The 14,554-nt window shown below is 32.9% G+C and overlaps 1 long non-coding RNA gene across 1 annotated transcript; it reads left to right on the plus strand.

Moving 5' to 3' along the window:
- The first annotated feature begins 2,057 nt into the window (after positions 1-2,057).
- On the plus strand, positions 2,058-3,770 carry LOC111894755 (uncharacterized). The gene is made up of 3 exons (XR_002851309.3): positions 2,058-3,217; positions 3,308-3,365; positions 3,504-3,770. It is a non-coding gene; the product is annotated as an uncharacterized LOC111894755 (long non-coding RNA).
- Positions 3,771-14,554: the final 10,784 nt, after the last annotated feature.

The following is a 14,554-nucleotide window of genomic DNA, read 5'->3' on the forward strand; positions in this document are numbered from 1 at the left end:
AAACTTGAGGGCAAGTTTTAAACTTTTCAAAACATAGGGGATCAAATAACAAATAATCTAAATTAACATTTAATCACATAATTATCCATATTTGATTTATTTAATAATTTCTTGCAAAACAAAATACCAATTTAATTAAAATAATTAATCAATTATCACATAAGGAAATAAATATTTTATTAATTGATAAATATCTTCAATTAGATCAAGAATATACTCATATATATCATAAAATCGGATTTATATTGATCTAATATGATTAAGGCAAGTATCTCAAAGATAAGCCGCAAGAAATCCCGAAGTTTCCTCTTTCTGACGCTTGGACTCGCCGAGTACCCCAATGGACTCGCTGAGTCGAGCCTACTCGCCGAGTCCACTATGGGACTCGCCGAGTCCATCAGACAGAAACACAAAAATCGAATTTTGAAGGCATCAAACAAGCAACCAATGCATCAATTTAATAGAAACCAATCTAGGCTCTGATACCACTGATGGGTTTTGGCCATATGAACATTCTTATGTGCACATGCAAACCCTAATGCTTGGATCTAGGTTTCTCTAATTAAACATGCATTGAATCCAAGACTTCTAATGGCTAATAGAGTATAATAACAATATGAAATCAGAATTAGAAGCTTACCTTGAATCACTTGCTTGATCTTCTTGTCCTTGGAGCTCTATAGTCACAATTGTCACTCCTCTAATGGCTTACAAACACCAACTGTCAAGAGGATGATTTGAGAGAGAGGAGAGGGGATCAAAATCGGCCAGGGTTTCTTTCTAACACACAAGTGCCGATTTCCCTTGACCCCTAGGATCTATTTATACTTGTAAGGCTCCTAGGGTTTCACCCTTAAACCCTAATTGGATAACTTAGGCCCTAAGCAATCCAATCCCCTTCATGATAAGCCTTTGGACGATTTTCAAGGCCTATCCAAAGTCCTTAAAACCGTCCACCATTATCCACAAGAGATTTACAGCCCAAAGTACAACTATCATACAACTGACAGTTTATGCCCCTTTATTCAATTAATCTCGAGAAGTCACCAAATTAATTCTTAATTAATTTATGACTTATATTAATCAAATAATAATATTATTACTCTTTATATTATTCTCACTAGGTGTGAGGCCCGTGTATTACACGGGTTGATTTAAAAAAAATTTAAACATTAAATTAAAGTGTAAATAGAAAATATTTTTAATGTACAACTTTAAAATAAGAAATGAATAAACGTATTTATTGCAATTTAATATCATATATATGATATTTAATACTTTACATTTATAGTATATGACTTTAGTTTTAAAAATTGAAACAAACCAAAAATTGATAAGTGGATAATATTTATTTCAAAAATACCACAAAATGACAAGTGTCAAAACTCATGAGAGATTGACATGTGGCAAAAAAACCTTCAGTTATTAAGGAGGATAATATATTAATAATATTTATTCTCTCATAATAAATCATCCTGTCAAGTTGCTATAGTGAAGGCAACCCAAAAGGACCATACACAACCGGGTCAAATACTTGCCTAATATAGTTGCAGTCTTAGACACTATTCCAACAGTACTCATCAGTAACAAGACAAAGGCAAGGCCCAAGATAGACGAGGCCTCAGGACACGATTTATTAGTATATGTTAGCTTTATGTGTTGTGATATGTCTATGTGTTAGTATATGTTAGCAGGTGAGGCCCAATGACAGACGAGACCTAAGTGAAACAAATATGTATATGAGCGGGGCTCGAAGCCAGGCGGGGCCTGGAGCGGCGGGGCCGTTGTAGCGGTCGAGGCCCGAAGTAGCGGACGTGGCCCAATATATGTTGTATGTGTTTATGCAGGGTATGTGGTAGGTTGAGGAACTCACTAAGCTTCATGCTTACGGTTTTCAGTTTTGGTTTCAGGTACTTCCGATAGCGGAGGGAAGATCTCGGGGTGATTTCATGGCAAACACCATAGTTTAGACAGCCTGAGATTTTTACTTTGATAATGAAAATATGTTTTGAAAATGATACTTTGAATTCATGTTATGACTTATGATATGTTTTCATGAATATGGTTTTGGTAATGATTTAAAGAAAAATTCTGGTACGAATTATCGGACCTTACACCCAGGTGTTTGCTTCCAAACTCTTTGCTCAAACTCTTTCAGCCACAAACCCTAGAGAACATGTTCGATTCTAACATTTGTCTTTCATACGCACGTTTTTACTTTGGAACAGAGTGATATGTCGCCACTCCTACCTGCGTCCTGCCGGTCACTACCTCCGCTAAACAAGAACACCACATCCGCTTCCTACTCTTGCTCCGTCAACACGAGTTTCAACATCACCGAACAACCACCATCTCGAGCTTCACCTCTATCAACAGCCCAAATCCGCTCACTGCTTCATCTCATTCCGTCTTCAACCATTCAAATCAACTACCTTTTCCGCCTCCTGCCACCCTTACACGCCACTCCTTTCCTTTATGGGTTAGATCCAAAAATACTAACCGAATCTGCTAGCCAGCAAAATTAGGGCAAGTACATATTATAGCATGTGGCACCCAAATCAAACGGCTAGATAGCGTTTTATCCCAAGACCAACCCTAAGTCATAATTTTTACCTTTTCATTTGCCTCCATCGTTCCTGAAATGCATAGGTTCTTCATCCTTAATTCTCTATTCAAGAAGACCAGTTCATGACCTCAACCTCCGATTTTGAGATCTCTTTCCGCCGGTAACCTCTCTATGAAATCGGAAAGTGTTGAAGCTTCTACCTGGGTTTTTTTTATGTACAAACGAAATGAGTGAAATACTCACACTTCGCCTCATCCATGTCGAGAAGTGTTTTGTACTAATGTTGCACCATCGTCTCTTGGTGTTGACGGTAACATTTTTAATGCTTTCTCTCACTGTAATCTTTGCATTCTACCAGAGTTTTTGATTCCAATATATGCCTCTTCTTGTGTTTCGGGTTGTTCACTATCACTCAAGTATTTATAATACTCACTGTGTGTATGTTTACAAGTGTTTGGTTTTTTTTTATAGATTTATTGGGATGCTTTCTTTTGACTGAAACACAAACATAGGAAAGAAAAGGAACTTGGATACCAAACCTAAAGCTTAACCATTCATTTTTCATTTTAGTTATCTTTTTTTTTTTTTCTTTTTGTGTACAAAATGATGTGAAGACAGACCTGGAGGAGACGGATATGTGATTATCTGAAGGTTTGTTTTATTTTATTTTAATCTTTTTATCTGTAGGAATTTTAAATCATAACCCATTAATTTTTTGTTGATTGTTTTGTAATTTTCCAGGTAGTGACAGAACTGTGAAAGAAACCGGTGCTCTCTTTAGGCAAAATGCATGTTCATGGTATATATGAATTTAATCTACCCATAGTCAATTACATTATAAGAATTTAAACCCCTATTTTCAGTTTGATTATTTTCTATATACGCTTAGTTAATTTTACATGTCAAAATCTCACTTTTTATTTTTGTTCCTTTGCAGCTTTTTGTTGGTGCTGAAGCAGGGAAAGGTGGTGTAATGAGGATCAAATTTGGTTGGTTCTTAGCTGCAACTAGATGACTTTAGTTGCTTATGTTTGAAATAATTAAATAGTTAAATAGATAATGGTTGGTGAGTTGCTGGATGATTTTTGGTATTAAGTCAAATGAGAAGATTTTTGTAAATGATATTTTATTTTGTATTACTTCGATAGTGCTTTATTGTAAGATTAATTATCTTTAAATTACTTTAAATTACTTTTTAGAGGTATATGTTTCATTTGTTTGTATTATCCAGTAGACAATGTATGTGTGTTTTTTGTGATTATATGTAATGAAATAGCTTGTTTGATTTTGTTTGTTTATAGGAACCTAAAAGTATTTGTTTAGTAGATTTTGGAAATTAAGGAGTTTTGATTCTTAAGGTTTTCATACTAAAATAGAGGTTTAAATTTTTTACAATGAAGGGTTTTAATTTGTAACTTCAGTGTAAACCTATTTGGTGATTTTGTGTATTAATTTTTATTCAAAAGATAAAAAGAGATTTATTATATATGTCTGTTATTTTTTTTAATTATTAGTATTTAAATTCTCATAGCAATGTTGAGTATTTAAAAGCAATGTTAAATATCATTTGTGATGACAAAGGTTATTGTTTTTGTTTATTTTTTTTTCTAAGGAGTAATGCCTTTTAATTATTTTAAGTTCCTTTTTGGTTTAGTTGAGTTGTTTTGATAAAAATTGTTTTTCGTTGCTTTAAAATAGGATCAACTTTTATTTTTAAAATGTTATGTTTGAAAATATATTTTTCATTAGGCATGAACAAATGGACCGAACTAGCCCGACCCGGACCCGAACCGGGAACTGGCTTCGGCCAAAATCAAGAACCGAACCGACCCGGTGGTTCTACCGATTCCGGTTTTTATCGGGTTTTCGATTTTGGAACTGGTCTGATTTGATATGCTTCCTTGCGGGGCTTGTAACTCATTCAATTTTTAACCAAATCAAACGTTTTTATAGTCTAAACTTAACTATAAAACCTAAACTACGTGTAGGAAAAAGATTAAGGTAAAAAAATCTAAATTGAGTGAGTTATGCACATTTGAACAATAAAATCAAATTACGTTTAGTTGTTGTAACATAAAAAAATTCCGATTTGACACCCTTCTTTGCGGGGCTTGTAACTCATTCAACTTTTAACCAAATCAAACGTTTTTATAGTCTAAACTTAACTACAAATCCTAATCTACATGTAGGAAAAAGATTCATGTAAAAAGAAGTTAAATTGAGTGAGTTATGCACATTTGAACAACAAATTCAGATTACATTTAATTGCTGAAACATAAAAAAAAATCTGATTTGACACCTTCCTTGCGGGGCTTGTAACTCATTCAATTTTTAACCAAATCAAACGTTTTTTATAGTCTAAACTTAACTACTAATCATAATCTACATGTAGAAAAAAAAATCCAAGTAAAAAAAAGTTAAATTGAGTGAGTTATGCAACTTTCAAAATATGAGTGAGTTATCCGGTCCGGTTCCCGGTTATAGGCCGATTCCAACGACCGGTTCCATCGGGTTCCAGTTCCGGTACCGGTTCTGGTTTCGGGACCGGTTCCGACCGGTTCCCTGGTCCATATATTCATCTCTACTTTTCATGTGAAATTTTTAAAATTATTGATTTATTATGTAATTTTAATATATAATCACTCCAAACAAATAAAGATATGAGATAATTAATTTAATTTGTAACTAGATGAGAAAGTGAAGTTCATATAATATGAAATAATTAATTTATTATGTATTTTTGTTATTAATTTTCATTTAGGATCGTCCAAAAAAACAATAAAATACTTTTGACTTAAAATTTTTTTTGAACCAAACCTAAATTTGAAAGGTAACTATTCGTTATATGTTAAATGAAAGTAATTGCTGATAGAACCTATTGATGGATCAAACATTAAAGATTGTTACATACACTTTTACATTTAATATAATTGTAAAATAAAAGCTAGAGCAATAGATAACATCGGATAAGAAACTATTTCGCTCCTACATCTACGTGCTTAGCTAGAATTATTCGTCGAATGGAACTATCCAACATAATTTTTTTTTGCTAAAAAACTGAAACGAACTATTTGACACAAAAAGAAAACTAATCGCCGCCGTAAGGAACTATCTCGTGCTGCCGCATCGCGCAGGTAGCCTACTAGTATATATATATATATATATATATATATATATATATATATATATATATATATATATATATATAGGGCTAGGTTCAAATGTTCTTAACATCTATTGTGTGCCCGTAAGCACAAATCTGGACCAACGGATGTAATAGAATAAATGATCTTGATCTGAGGGTCTATGATATTAAAATAGGGTAACCATATAATCACATAAATTTCAACATAAGGGTATTTTGGTCAATTAACCTATATTAAAAAAGAAATTTTCCAGATTTTAAGGGATAATTAATACCCTTATTTTTAAAAATCTGAATTTTTTAAATTTAATTCAAATATAATTTTTAATAATATCCGATTTCATTCTGTTAGAATGACATAAAAATCAACCATAAATTAGTAAATATATTTTTGATTTTATTCTTGCAGAATATGATTATATTCAATATTTATATATATTAACATGCTTAAAGAGTTATAGAACATATTATCAACACTAACATTTTATAAAGAATACATGTCTTCTTGCACTAATAATATATCAAATAATTACATTGTATGATTGTGATACAAAGAACATTCTTGAATAATAACAAAATTCTGAAAGAATAACAAGTGTAATTCTTTAAAACATAACAAAATTCTTAAAATGTGAGTGTGATCAATCTTTGATTCATTCTTCAAGCATTTTCTATCATGTCTTCAAACCATTCTTCAATCAATTCCTATAAAAAATGCAACAAAAACTAAGAATGATTAAAAAAAAATAACGTATTCTTTAAGAATGACTTTACTGAACCTGTTCATTCTGTGGAAAAATATCATAACAAATCTATTACAAAAAAGGCAAACACAAATTCTAAAAGAATCATTAACTCTAAAGTGCAATTACCATTACTGCACCACCATTATTCTGACAGAATATATATATGCCATTTTAAATTTTGGCAGAATGCATACAGTATTTTAAATTGGCAATGTGTGTTGTAATTTTGATAGAATATAGCAAACATTAAAAAATTGTAACTTATTCTAATAGAATGTAATCTTCAAAGTATAAATTTTGATAGAATGTAGTAAACATTAAAAAAAATGTAATTTACTCTAACAGAATGTAATCTTCAAATCAATATATTCTAACAGCATGTTATTTTACTTATCCTATCTTGCAATGTTTTTTTTATTTTTCCTGTCTTGACAAATAAACTAATTGACATATAAATAATTAACCAAAAACATAATCGGAAGACATGAATAAAAAAATACCTAGATTTCACCGGAGAAGAAAAATCAGCGACCACCACCACATCCTCTCCACCTCCTGACCTACTTCGATCGGAGCAACAGCCCCACCCCGCCGCTTCTCCCTTTGTTCTTCGGTCTAGTCACTCATCGGAGATCGATACCTCCTCCCCTCACTTTCTTTCTCTTCTGTTCCCATCGATCAAGGCCTATGAAGATTCGACTTCATCGTTGATTTCTTTGCCCCATCGGAACCCCTCCTGCCCTCTGATCGAACCTCTAGCACATCTCCCCTTCTACGGTAGCCGAAAACCTCCGAAACCCCGCTGAATAGCAGGGACCAATGCTGGGAAAACGAGAGGGAGGATAAATCGCTGTATACGTGATCGGCTAGGGTTTTTTTCAACAGATTTTGACTACATCCCATATTTAAAGGAATAATAAAGAACATATTAATTATCTACCATATTTAAATATGCCAAGATTACTATAATACCTTTAAATGATTTATTTAATAATTAATTATTTCCTGAATTTTTATTGGTGCACACAGTCACACAATAGTTGTCAAAAACATTTGAACCTATCTCTCTCTCTCTCTCTCTCTCTCTCTATATATATATATATATATATATATATATATATATATATATATGAGAACGTTCAATCGAGAACATTTTTTATCACGATAACATTTGGACCACACAATTTTTTTAATTAAAATTATAAAATAATATTCAGATAAATCAAAAAATAGTTACAAACAATTAAAAAACTCATTAACTAACACCACTCACCACCCAACTAACATCATCCACCACCACTACCTACCACCCATCACCACCACCCATCACTAACCACCACCACCAACCACCAACCACCACCCCTCACTACCCACCACCACCAACCACCACCCGCCACCATCACCCACAACCACCACTCACCACTACCACCACCAACCACCACCCACCACCATCATCACCACCCACCACCACCACCCAACCTCCACCGTCCGCCATAACCACCCATTTCCACCATCCATCACCACCAACACCCATCACCATCCATCACCACCAACACCCATCACTACCCACCACCACCCATCATTACCCACCACCCACCACCACCGCCACCACCCCCACCCACCCACCACCCACCACCACCCGTTACCAACATCACCACCCAAGCACCACCACCCACCTCTACCACCCATCATCATCACCCAACCAACACCACTTACCACTACTACTTACCACCCATCACAACCACCCTCCACCACCACCCACCATCACCACCCATCACTACTCACCACCCATCACTACCCGCCACCCACCACCACCTGCCGCCACCACCACCCACCCACCACAACCACCACCCATCACCCACCACCACCACCACCCACCCATCACCCACCACCACCACAACCACCCGTCATCATCACTACCCAACCACCACTACCCGCCACCACCACCCACCTCCACCACCCACACCCACCCATCACTCACCAAAACCACCACCCATCATTATCACCACCACTCGCAACCACCCACCCATCACTACCATCCATCACCACCACCCCACCTTTACCACCCACCGCCACAAGCCCCACCCCCACCTACGAAAACCACCACTCGTCACCACCAACCACCACTATCCACCAATCACTACCACCCGTCACCACCACCTACCATCACCACCCGCCTCCACCACCACCACCCCCAACCACCCACTTACACCACCCATTACCACCACCCGCCACAACCACCCCCTCCCACCACTCACCAAGATCATCACCACCCATCAACACCACTCGAAACCAACACCGACACCCCCACCCACCACCACCACATGTGATTATATGTATACATATGATTTATATGGATACGATTCGTTTTTGTTTAAATAAATCATATATGATTAGATACCTTTTATCACATATGATTAAATACACGAGAATAACAAAAATATATATTATCCACATAAATCACATGCGATTAGACATATAAAATCACATATGATTATATGGTTTAATCACATATGATTTATGTGAACAACATGCATTTTCGTGTTGTTGATTCGTTAGTTGTTCTCTTATATTTAATCATATGTGATTATATATATGATGTATCTAATCACATATGATTTATATTGACAATATTCATTTTCACATTTTCTCTTCAATTTTTTTTTATGTTTTTAATCACATGTGATTTATGTGGACAATATTTATTTTTGCATCGAATCAATAATTTTCTCATGTATTTAATCATACATGATTAATGTGGACAAGATTCGTTTTTGTTCATATAAATCATATGTGATTAAATACATATAATCACATGTGATTATACAAAAAAAACTATTAAATTGAGAAAGTGAGAATGAATTTTGTCCACATAAATCTTTTGTGATTAGATACGTATAATCACATGTGATTATATGTATTTAATCATATATGATTTATGTGGACAATATTCATTTCTTGTTTTCCATTCAATAGTTGGTCTCGTGTATTTAATCACATGTGATTATATGTATTTAATCACATATAATTTATATGGAAAATATTCATTCTCATGTTTTCGAATCAATATTTAGCTCATGTATATAATCACATGTGATTATATGTATTTAATCACATATGATTTATGTAGAAAAAAAATATATTTTCGCGCTCTTGATTCAATAATTGTTCTCATGTATATAATCACATATGATTAAATGTATCTAATTACATAGGATTTATATGGACACAATTCACTTTCGAGTTTTAGATTCAATAATCTTCTCACGTATTTAATCACATGTGATTTTAAGTATCTAATCATATGTGATTTATATGGACAAAATTGAATTGATCTTGTCTATATAAATCATATGTGATTAGATACATATAATAACATATTGTTAAATATACGAGAACAACTATTGAGTTGAGAACACAAAAATGAATATTATCCACATAAATCATATATGATTAGATACATATAATCATATTTGATTATATTAATTTAATCACATATGATTAATGTGGTACAAGAACAATTATTGAATTAAGAATACAAAAATAAATCATAATCGTATGTGATTAGATACATATAATCACATATGTATTCAGTCACATGTGATTATATGTATTTAATTACATGTGATTTATGTGGACAAGATTCAAAAATGCAAAAATGAATCTTGTGTACATAAATTATATGTGACTAAATGTGCAAGAAAAACTATTGAACGAGAAAGTGAAAACGAATATTCTCCATATAAATCATATATGATTAGATACATATAATCTCATGTAATTAAATACACAAGAACAACAACTGAATCGAGAACGCGAAAATGAAAATTTTCCACATAAATTCTATGTGATTAGTTATATGTAATCACATGTAATTATATGCATTTAATCACATATGATATATGTGGAAAATATTTATCTTTGTGTTTTCGATTCAATAATTGTTCTCATGTATATAATATTATGTGATTATATATATCTAATAACATATGATTTATTAGGGATGAGAATATGATTTATTAGGGATGAGAGTGGGTCCAAACCCGGACTGGTAGACCTAGACCCAGAAAACCCGGGAACCGGTTAATGAGATTTTTTAGGACCTGAAACCGAACTGGTATATAGGAACCGGTTCCAGTTCGGTTTCGGGTAATGTACCGGGTAAACTGGGTCTAGAACCGGAAAACCCGGAAATATCAAAGTGGGTCAAATGGAATCGGGTAAAGTGAGCCTAAAAACGAAAAACCCGGGGAACCGGGTAAAGTGGGTCGAATGCATGTTTTAAAATTTCACAAAATACAAAAATAAAGCAGAGAAAAAAAAATTCACAGCTTTGATATCCCAACTTTGGGAGACTATAAATCAATGAATATGAAACCAAAAATGACAAAATTATAGTCTAAAATCATGTACAAAATCTACACTACACTTTGGAAAAAACCGCATGCTATTCCGACTTCAAACGAATTAAATATGTATGTTTTAAATCTATCACAAAATACAAAGAAAGTTGAAAAACATAAAATTTCCAGCTTTGATATCCCGACTTTGAGAGACTATAAGTCAATGAATAAACATCCAAAAATAACAAAATTATAGTCTAAAATCATGTACAAACTATAAACTACACTCTGGAAAAAACCTCATGCCAATCCGATTTCAAACGAATGATATATGCATGTTTTAAAACTATCACATAATATAAAAAAAGCTGAAAAACATATAATTTCAAGCTTTGATATCCTAAATTTGAGAGACTATAAGTCAATGAATATAAAACCAAAAATGACAAAATTATAGTCTAAAATCATGTACAAACTATAAACTATACTATGGAAAAAACCTTATGCCAATCCGACTTTAAACGAATGAGATATGCATGTTTTAAAACTATCACAAAATACAAAAAAAAAAAAAGCTGAAAAAATAAAATTTCCAACTTTGATACCCTAACTTTGAGAGACTATAAGTCAATGAATATAAACCCAAAAATGACAAAATTATACTCTAAGATCTTGTAAAAACTATAAACTATATTATGGAAAAAACCTCATGTCAATCCGACTTCAAACGAATGAGATATGCATGTTTTAAACTTTCCATAGAAATCGGTTCCGGTTCCTAACACGGTTCCAGTTAAACCCGGTTTACCCGGACCCGAAGGAACCGAAACCCGGATTACCCGGAACCCGGATAGAGCCATTCTTTAAGCCTGAGACCCAGACCAGTTTTAAATATTCCGGTTCTAACGGTTCCGGTTCCGGTCTGGTTTTCCGGTTCTAAATCTCATCCCTATGATTTATATAGACATCAATATTTTTTATCTATATACATCATATGTGATTAGATACATATAATCACATGTGATTAGATGTATTTAATCACATATGATTAAAGTTGATAAAGAACAATTATTGAATCGAGAATGTGATAATGAATCTTATCCACATAAATATGATTAGATACATATAATCACATGTGATTATATGTATTTAATCAAATATGATTTAAGTAGACAACATTTATTTTTGCGGTTTTGATTGAATAATTGCTTTTGTGTATTTAATCACATGTGATTATATGTATATAATCACATATGATTTGAGGTGGACAATATTCATTTTTGCCTTCTCGGTTCAGTAGTTGTGCTCATTTACTTAATCACATGCGATTAAACATATAATCACATGTGATAAAATACATGAGAACAACTATTGAATCGAAAAAGCGAAAATGAATTGTGACCTCATAAATCACATATGATTAGATTCGTATATGATTAATTTGGATGATTTGTTTTTGTGTTCTTGGTTCAATATTTGTTATCATGTATATAATCACATGTGATTGTATGTATCTAATCACATATAATTTATATAGACAAGATTCATTTTTTCCAAATAAAATCATATGTGATTAGAAACATATAATCACATTTGATTAAATGTATTTAATCATATATGATTAAAGTGGAAAAAAGACAATTATTGAATCGAGAATGCGAAAATGAATCTTAGCCACATAAATCACATGTGATTTGATACACATAATCACATGTTATTTTATGTATCTAATCGCATATGATTTATGTGGACAATATTCATTTTTATGTTCTCGATTCAATAATTGTTCTCATGTATTTAATCACATGTGATTATATGTATCTAATCACATATGATTTATGTGAATAAGATTCAAATTCGCGTTCTCAGTTCAATAGTTGTTATCATGTATTTAATCATATGTCATTTTATATATTTAATCACATATGATTAATATGGACAAAGAACAACTATTGAATCAAAAACACAAAAATGAATCTTGTGCATATAAGTCATATGTGATTAGATCATATAATCGCATATGATTTAATACACGAGAATAATTAATGAATCGAGAACGCGGAAATGAATCTTGTCTGCATGTCACACTAAAAAACAAACTACATTTTTCCTTTCCTTGTTCACTCTACCGGATTAGGGTAACCGTAAACAATATCATAAAACAAGTAATGCCTATATAATAGGAGAGTTAGTGTAACTCGCCTCCTTGAACTTGAAAATTAGCTAGCATGAGCAAGATGGATCCTTTCCTTTCCGAGAACCTACACAACAATCATAACATTATCTAGCTTGTGCTTTGTTGTATTACTCTTATAAAACTTATGTATATATTTTCTTATTTTCTTTTTTATTGTAGTGTTATTTTGGGATCTGTTTCTTACCTTTCAACCCATTCTTAAATTTTGATAAAATAATATTGGTAAAGTTCCCTCTTTTATCTTTTCAGAAATATAAAGATCTCGTTCTAATGATTTTTGGTTGATTTTATATTAAATTTACAAGTTAGTAATTTTAAGCTGTCACATTATGGACCACTCAACACTATTGGAATAAACTGTACCAATCTACTAAGAATTATATCATACCCTTTATATGTGGGAAACTATACATCCATATCTGACTATAGGCTTTGGAATTTTGGCATTTGGAGTTCTGATGAATTTATTATGATTTTTTGAAGACAATGCATGGAATATGTGACATCATGGACCAAACTGAGAAGATTGCCAATTTTACCCCTCAAGGATTTGGAATTTCGAAATGTGATTCAAAGTTTGAAGAAACTAGACACAATAATATTTCCAGAAAAATAAGTCTCATGATTTTTAGGTGTTCCCAATGACCTGCACGAATTTTAGAAGTTGGAGGACAGATTTGGAAAAATTGATCATAATAACTTTTAAATCACTTTTTGTGTTCTATTAAGTACTTAATGTTTAAGCCTTAAGTTTATCACTTTTAACATGATTGTTGGTTACTCATTAGGATATTGAGACGTGGAATTCAATTTAACCTAAGGAACTTAATGTTTGGCTTAATAAAGGTTCAAAGTTAAGGATTTGCACATAAAATGCCACTTTTACACTTATTAGGTTCTTTCAGACAATATGACAAACACCCTGTGTGCATGAAATCCTACAGTGATCATCAACTCTTTAATAGCCTACAATCTAGCCCCTATAGCTTATTATTTTCATTTATCATTGACACCAACAATTAGCATAAAGAAGAAACGATTCGTGATTATAAACGGAACAATGTCAGATTTCACAATATCATGAATCTGACTCATAATTCGATAAGATCCATTGTTTTCCTAATCAGAGTACAAATCAAACTAGAATGTGCTAATGTGTGTGTGTGTGTGTGTGTGTGAGAGAGAGAGAGAGAGAGAGAAAGAGAGAAAGAGTAGTGATAGTACCTTCAGAAGATCAGATTGTTTAGTTTGAGCATTGAATTTCTGGAATAAGTATCGTGCATAGATGAAAGTTCATAGGAAGAAGAAAAGCACTAGGAGGCGGGGTCAATGTCGGAGGGACATAACGAGAGGAGTCGGTGTTGGGCAGAGGGCAGGACAAGAGAAGGGTGTCACTAAGTTTATGCGTGAAAAACAAAGCACAATGAATCATTAGTTAAATTACAAATAACCACTTTCTTCATCAGCACTTAAATGACGCGCTCCTTTTTTAGATGTATAGTTGAAAATTGTTCTCAAATGTTCTTAATATAAGAATTGTTCTCATTTGAATATATA

This window comes from Lactuca sativa, chromosome 1 (genome assembly GCF_002870075.4).
Source record: "Lactuca sativa cultivar Salinas chromosome 1, Lsat_Salinas_v11, whole genome shotgun sequence".
Lineage (NCBI taxonomy): Eukaryota > Viridiplantae > Streptophyta > Magnoliopsida > Asterales > Asteraceae > Lactuca > Lactuca sativa.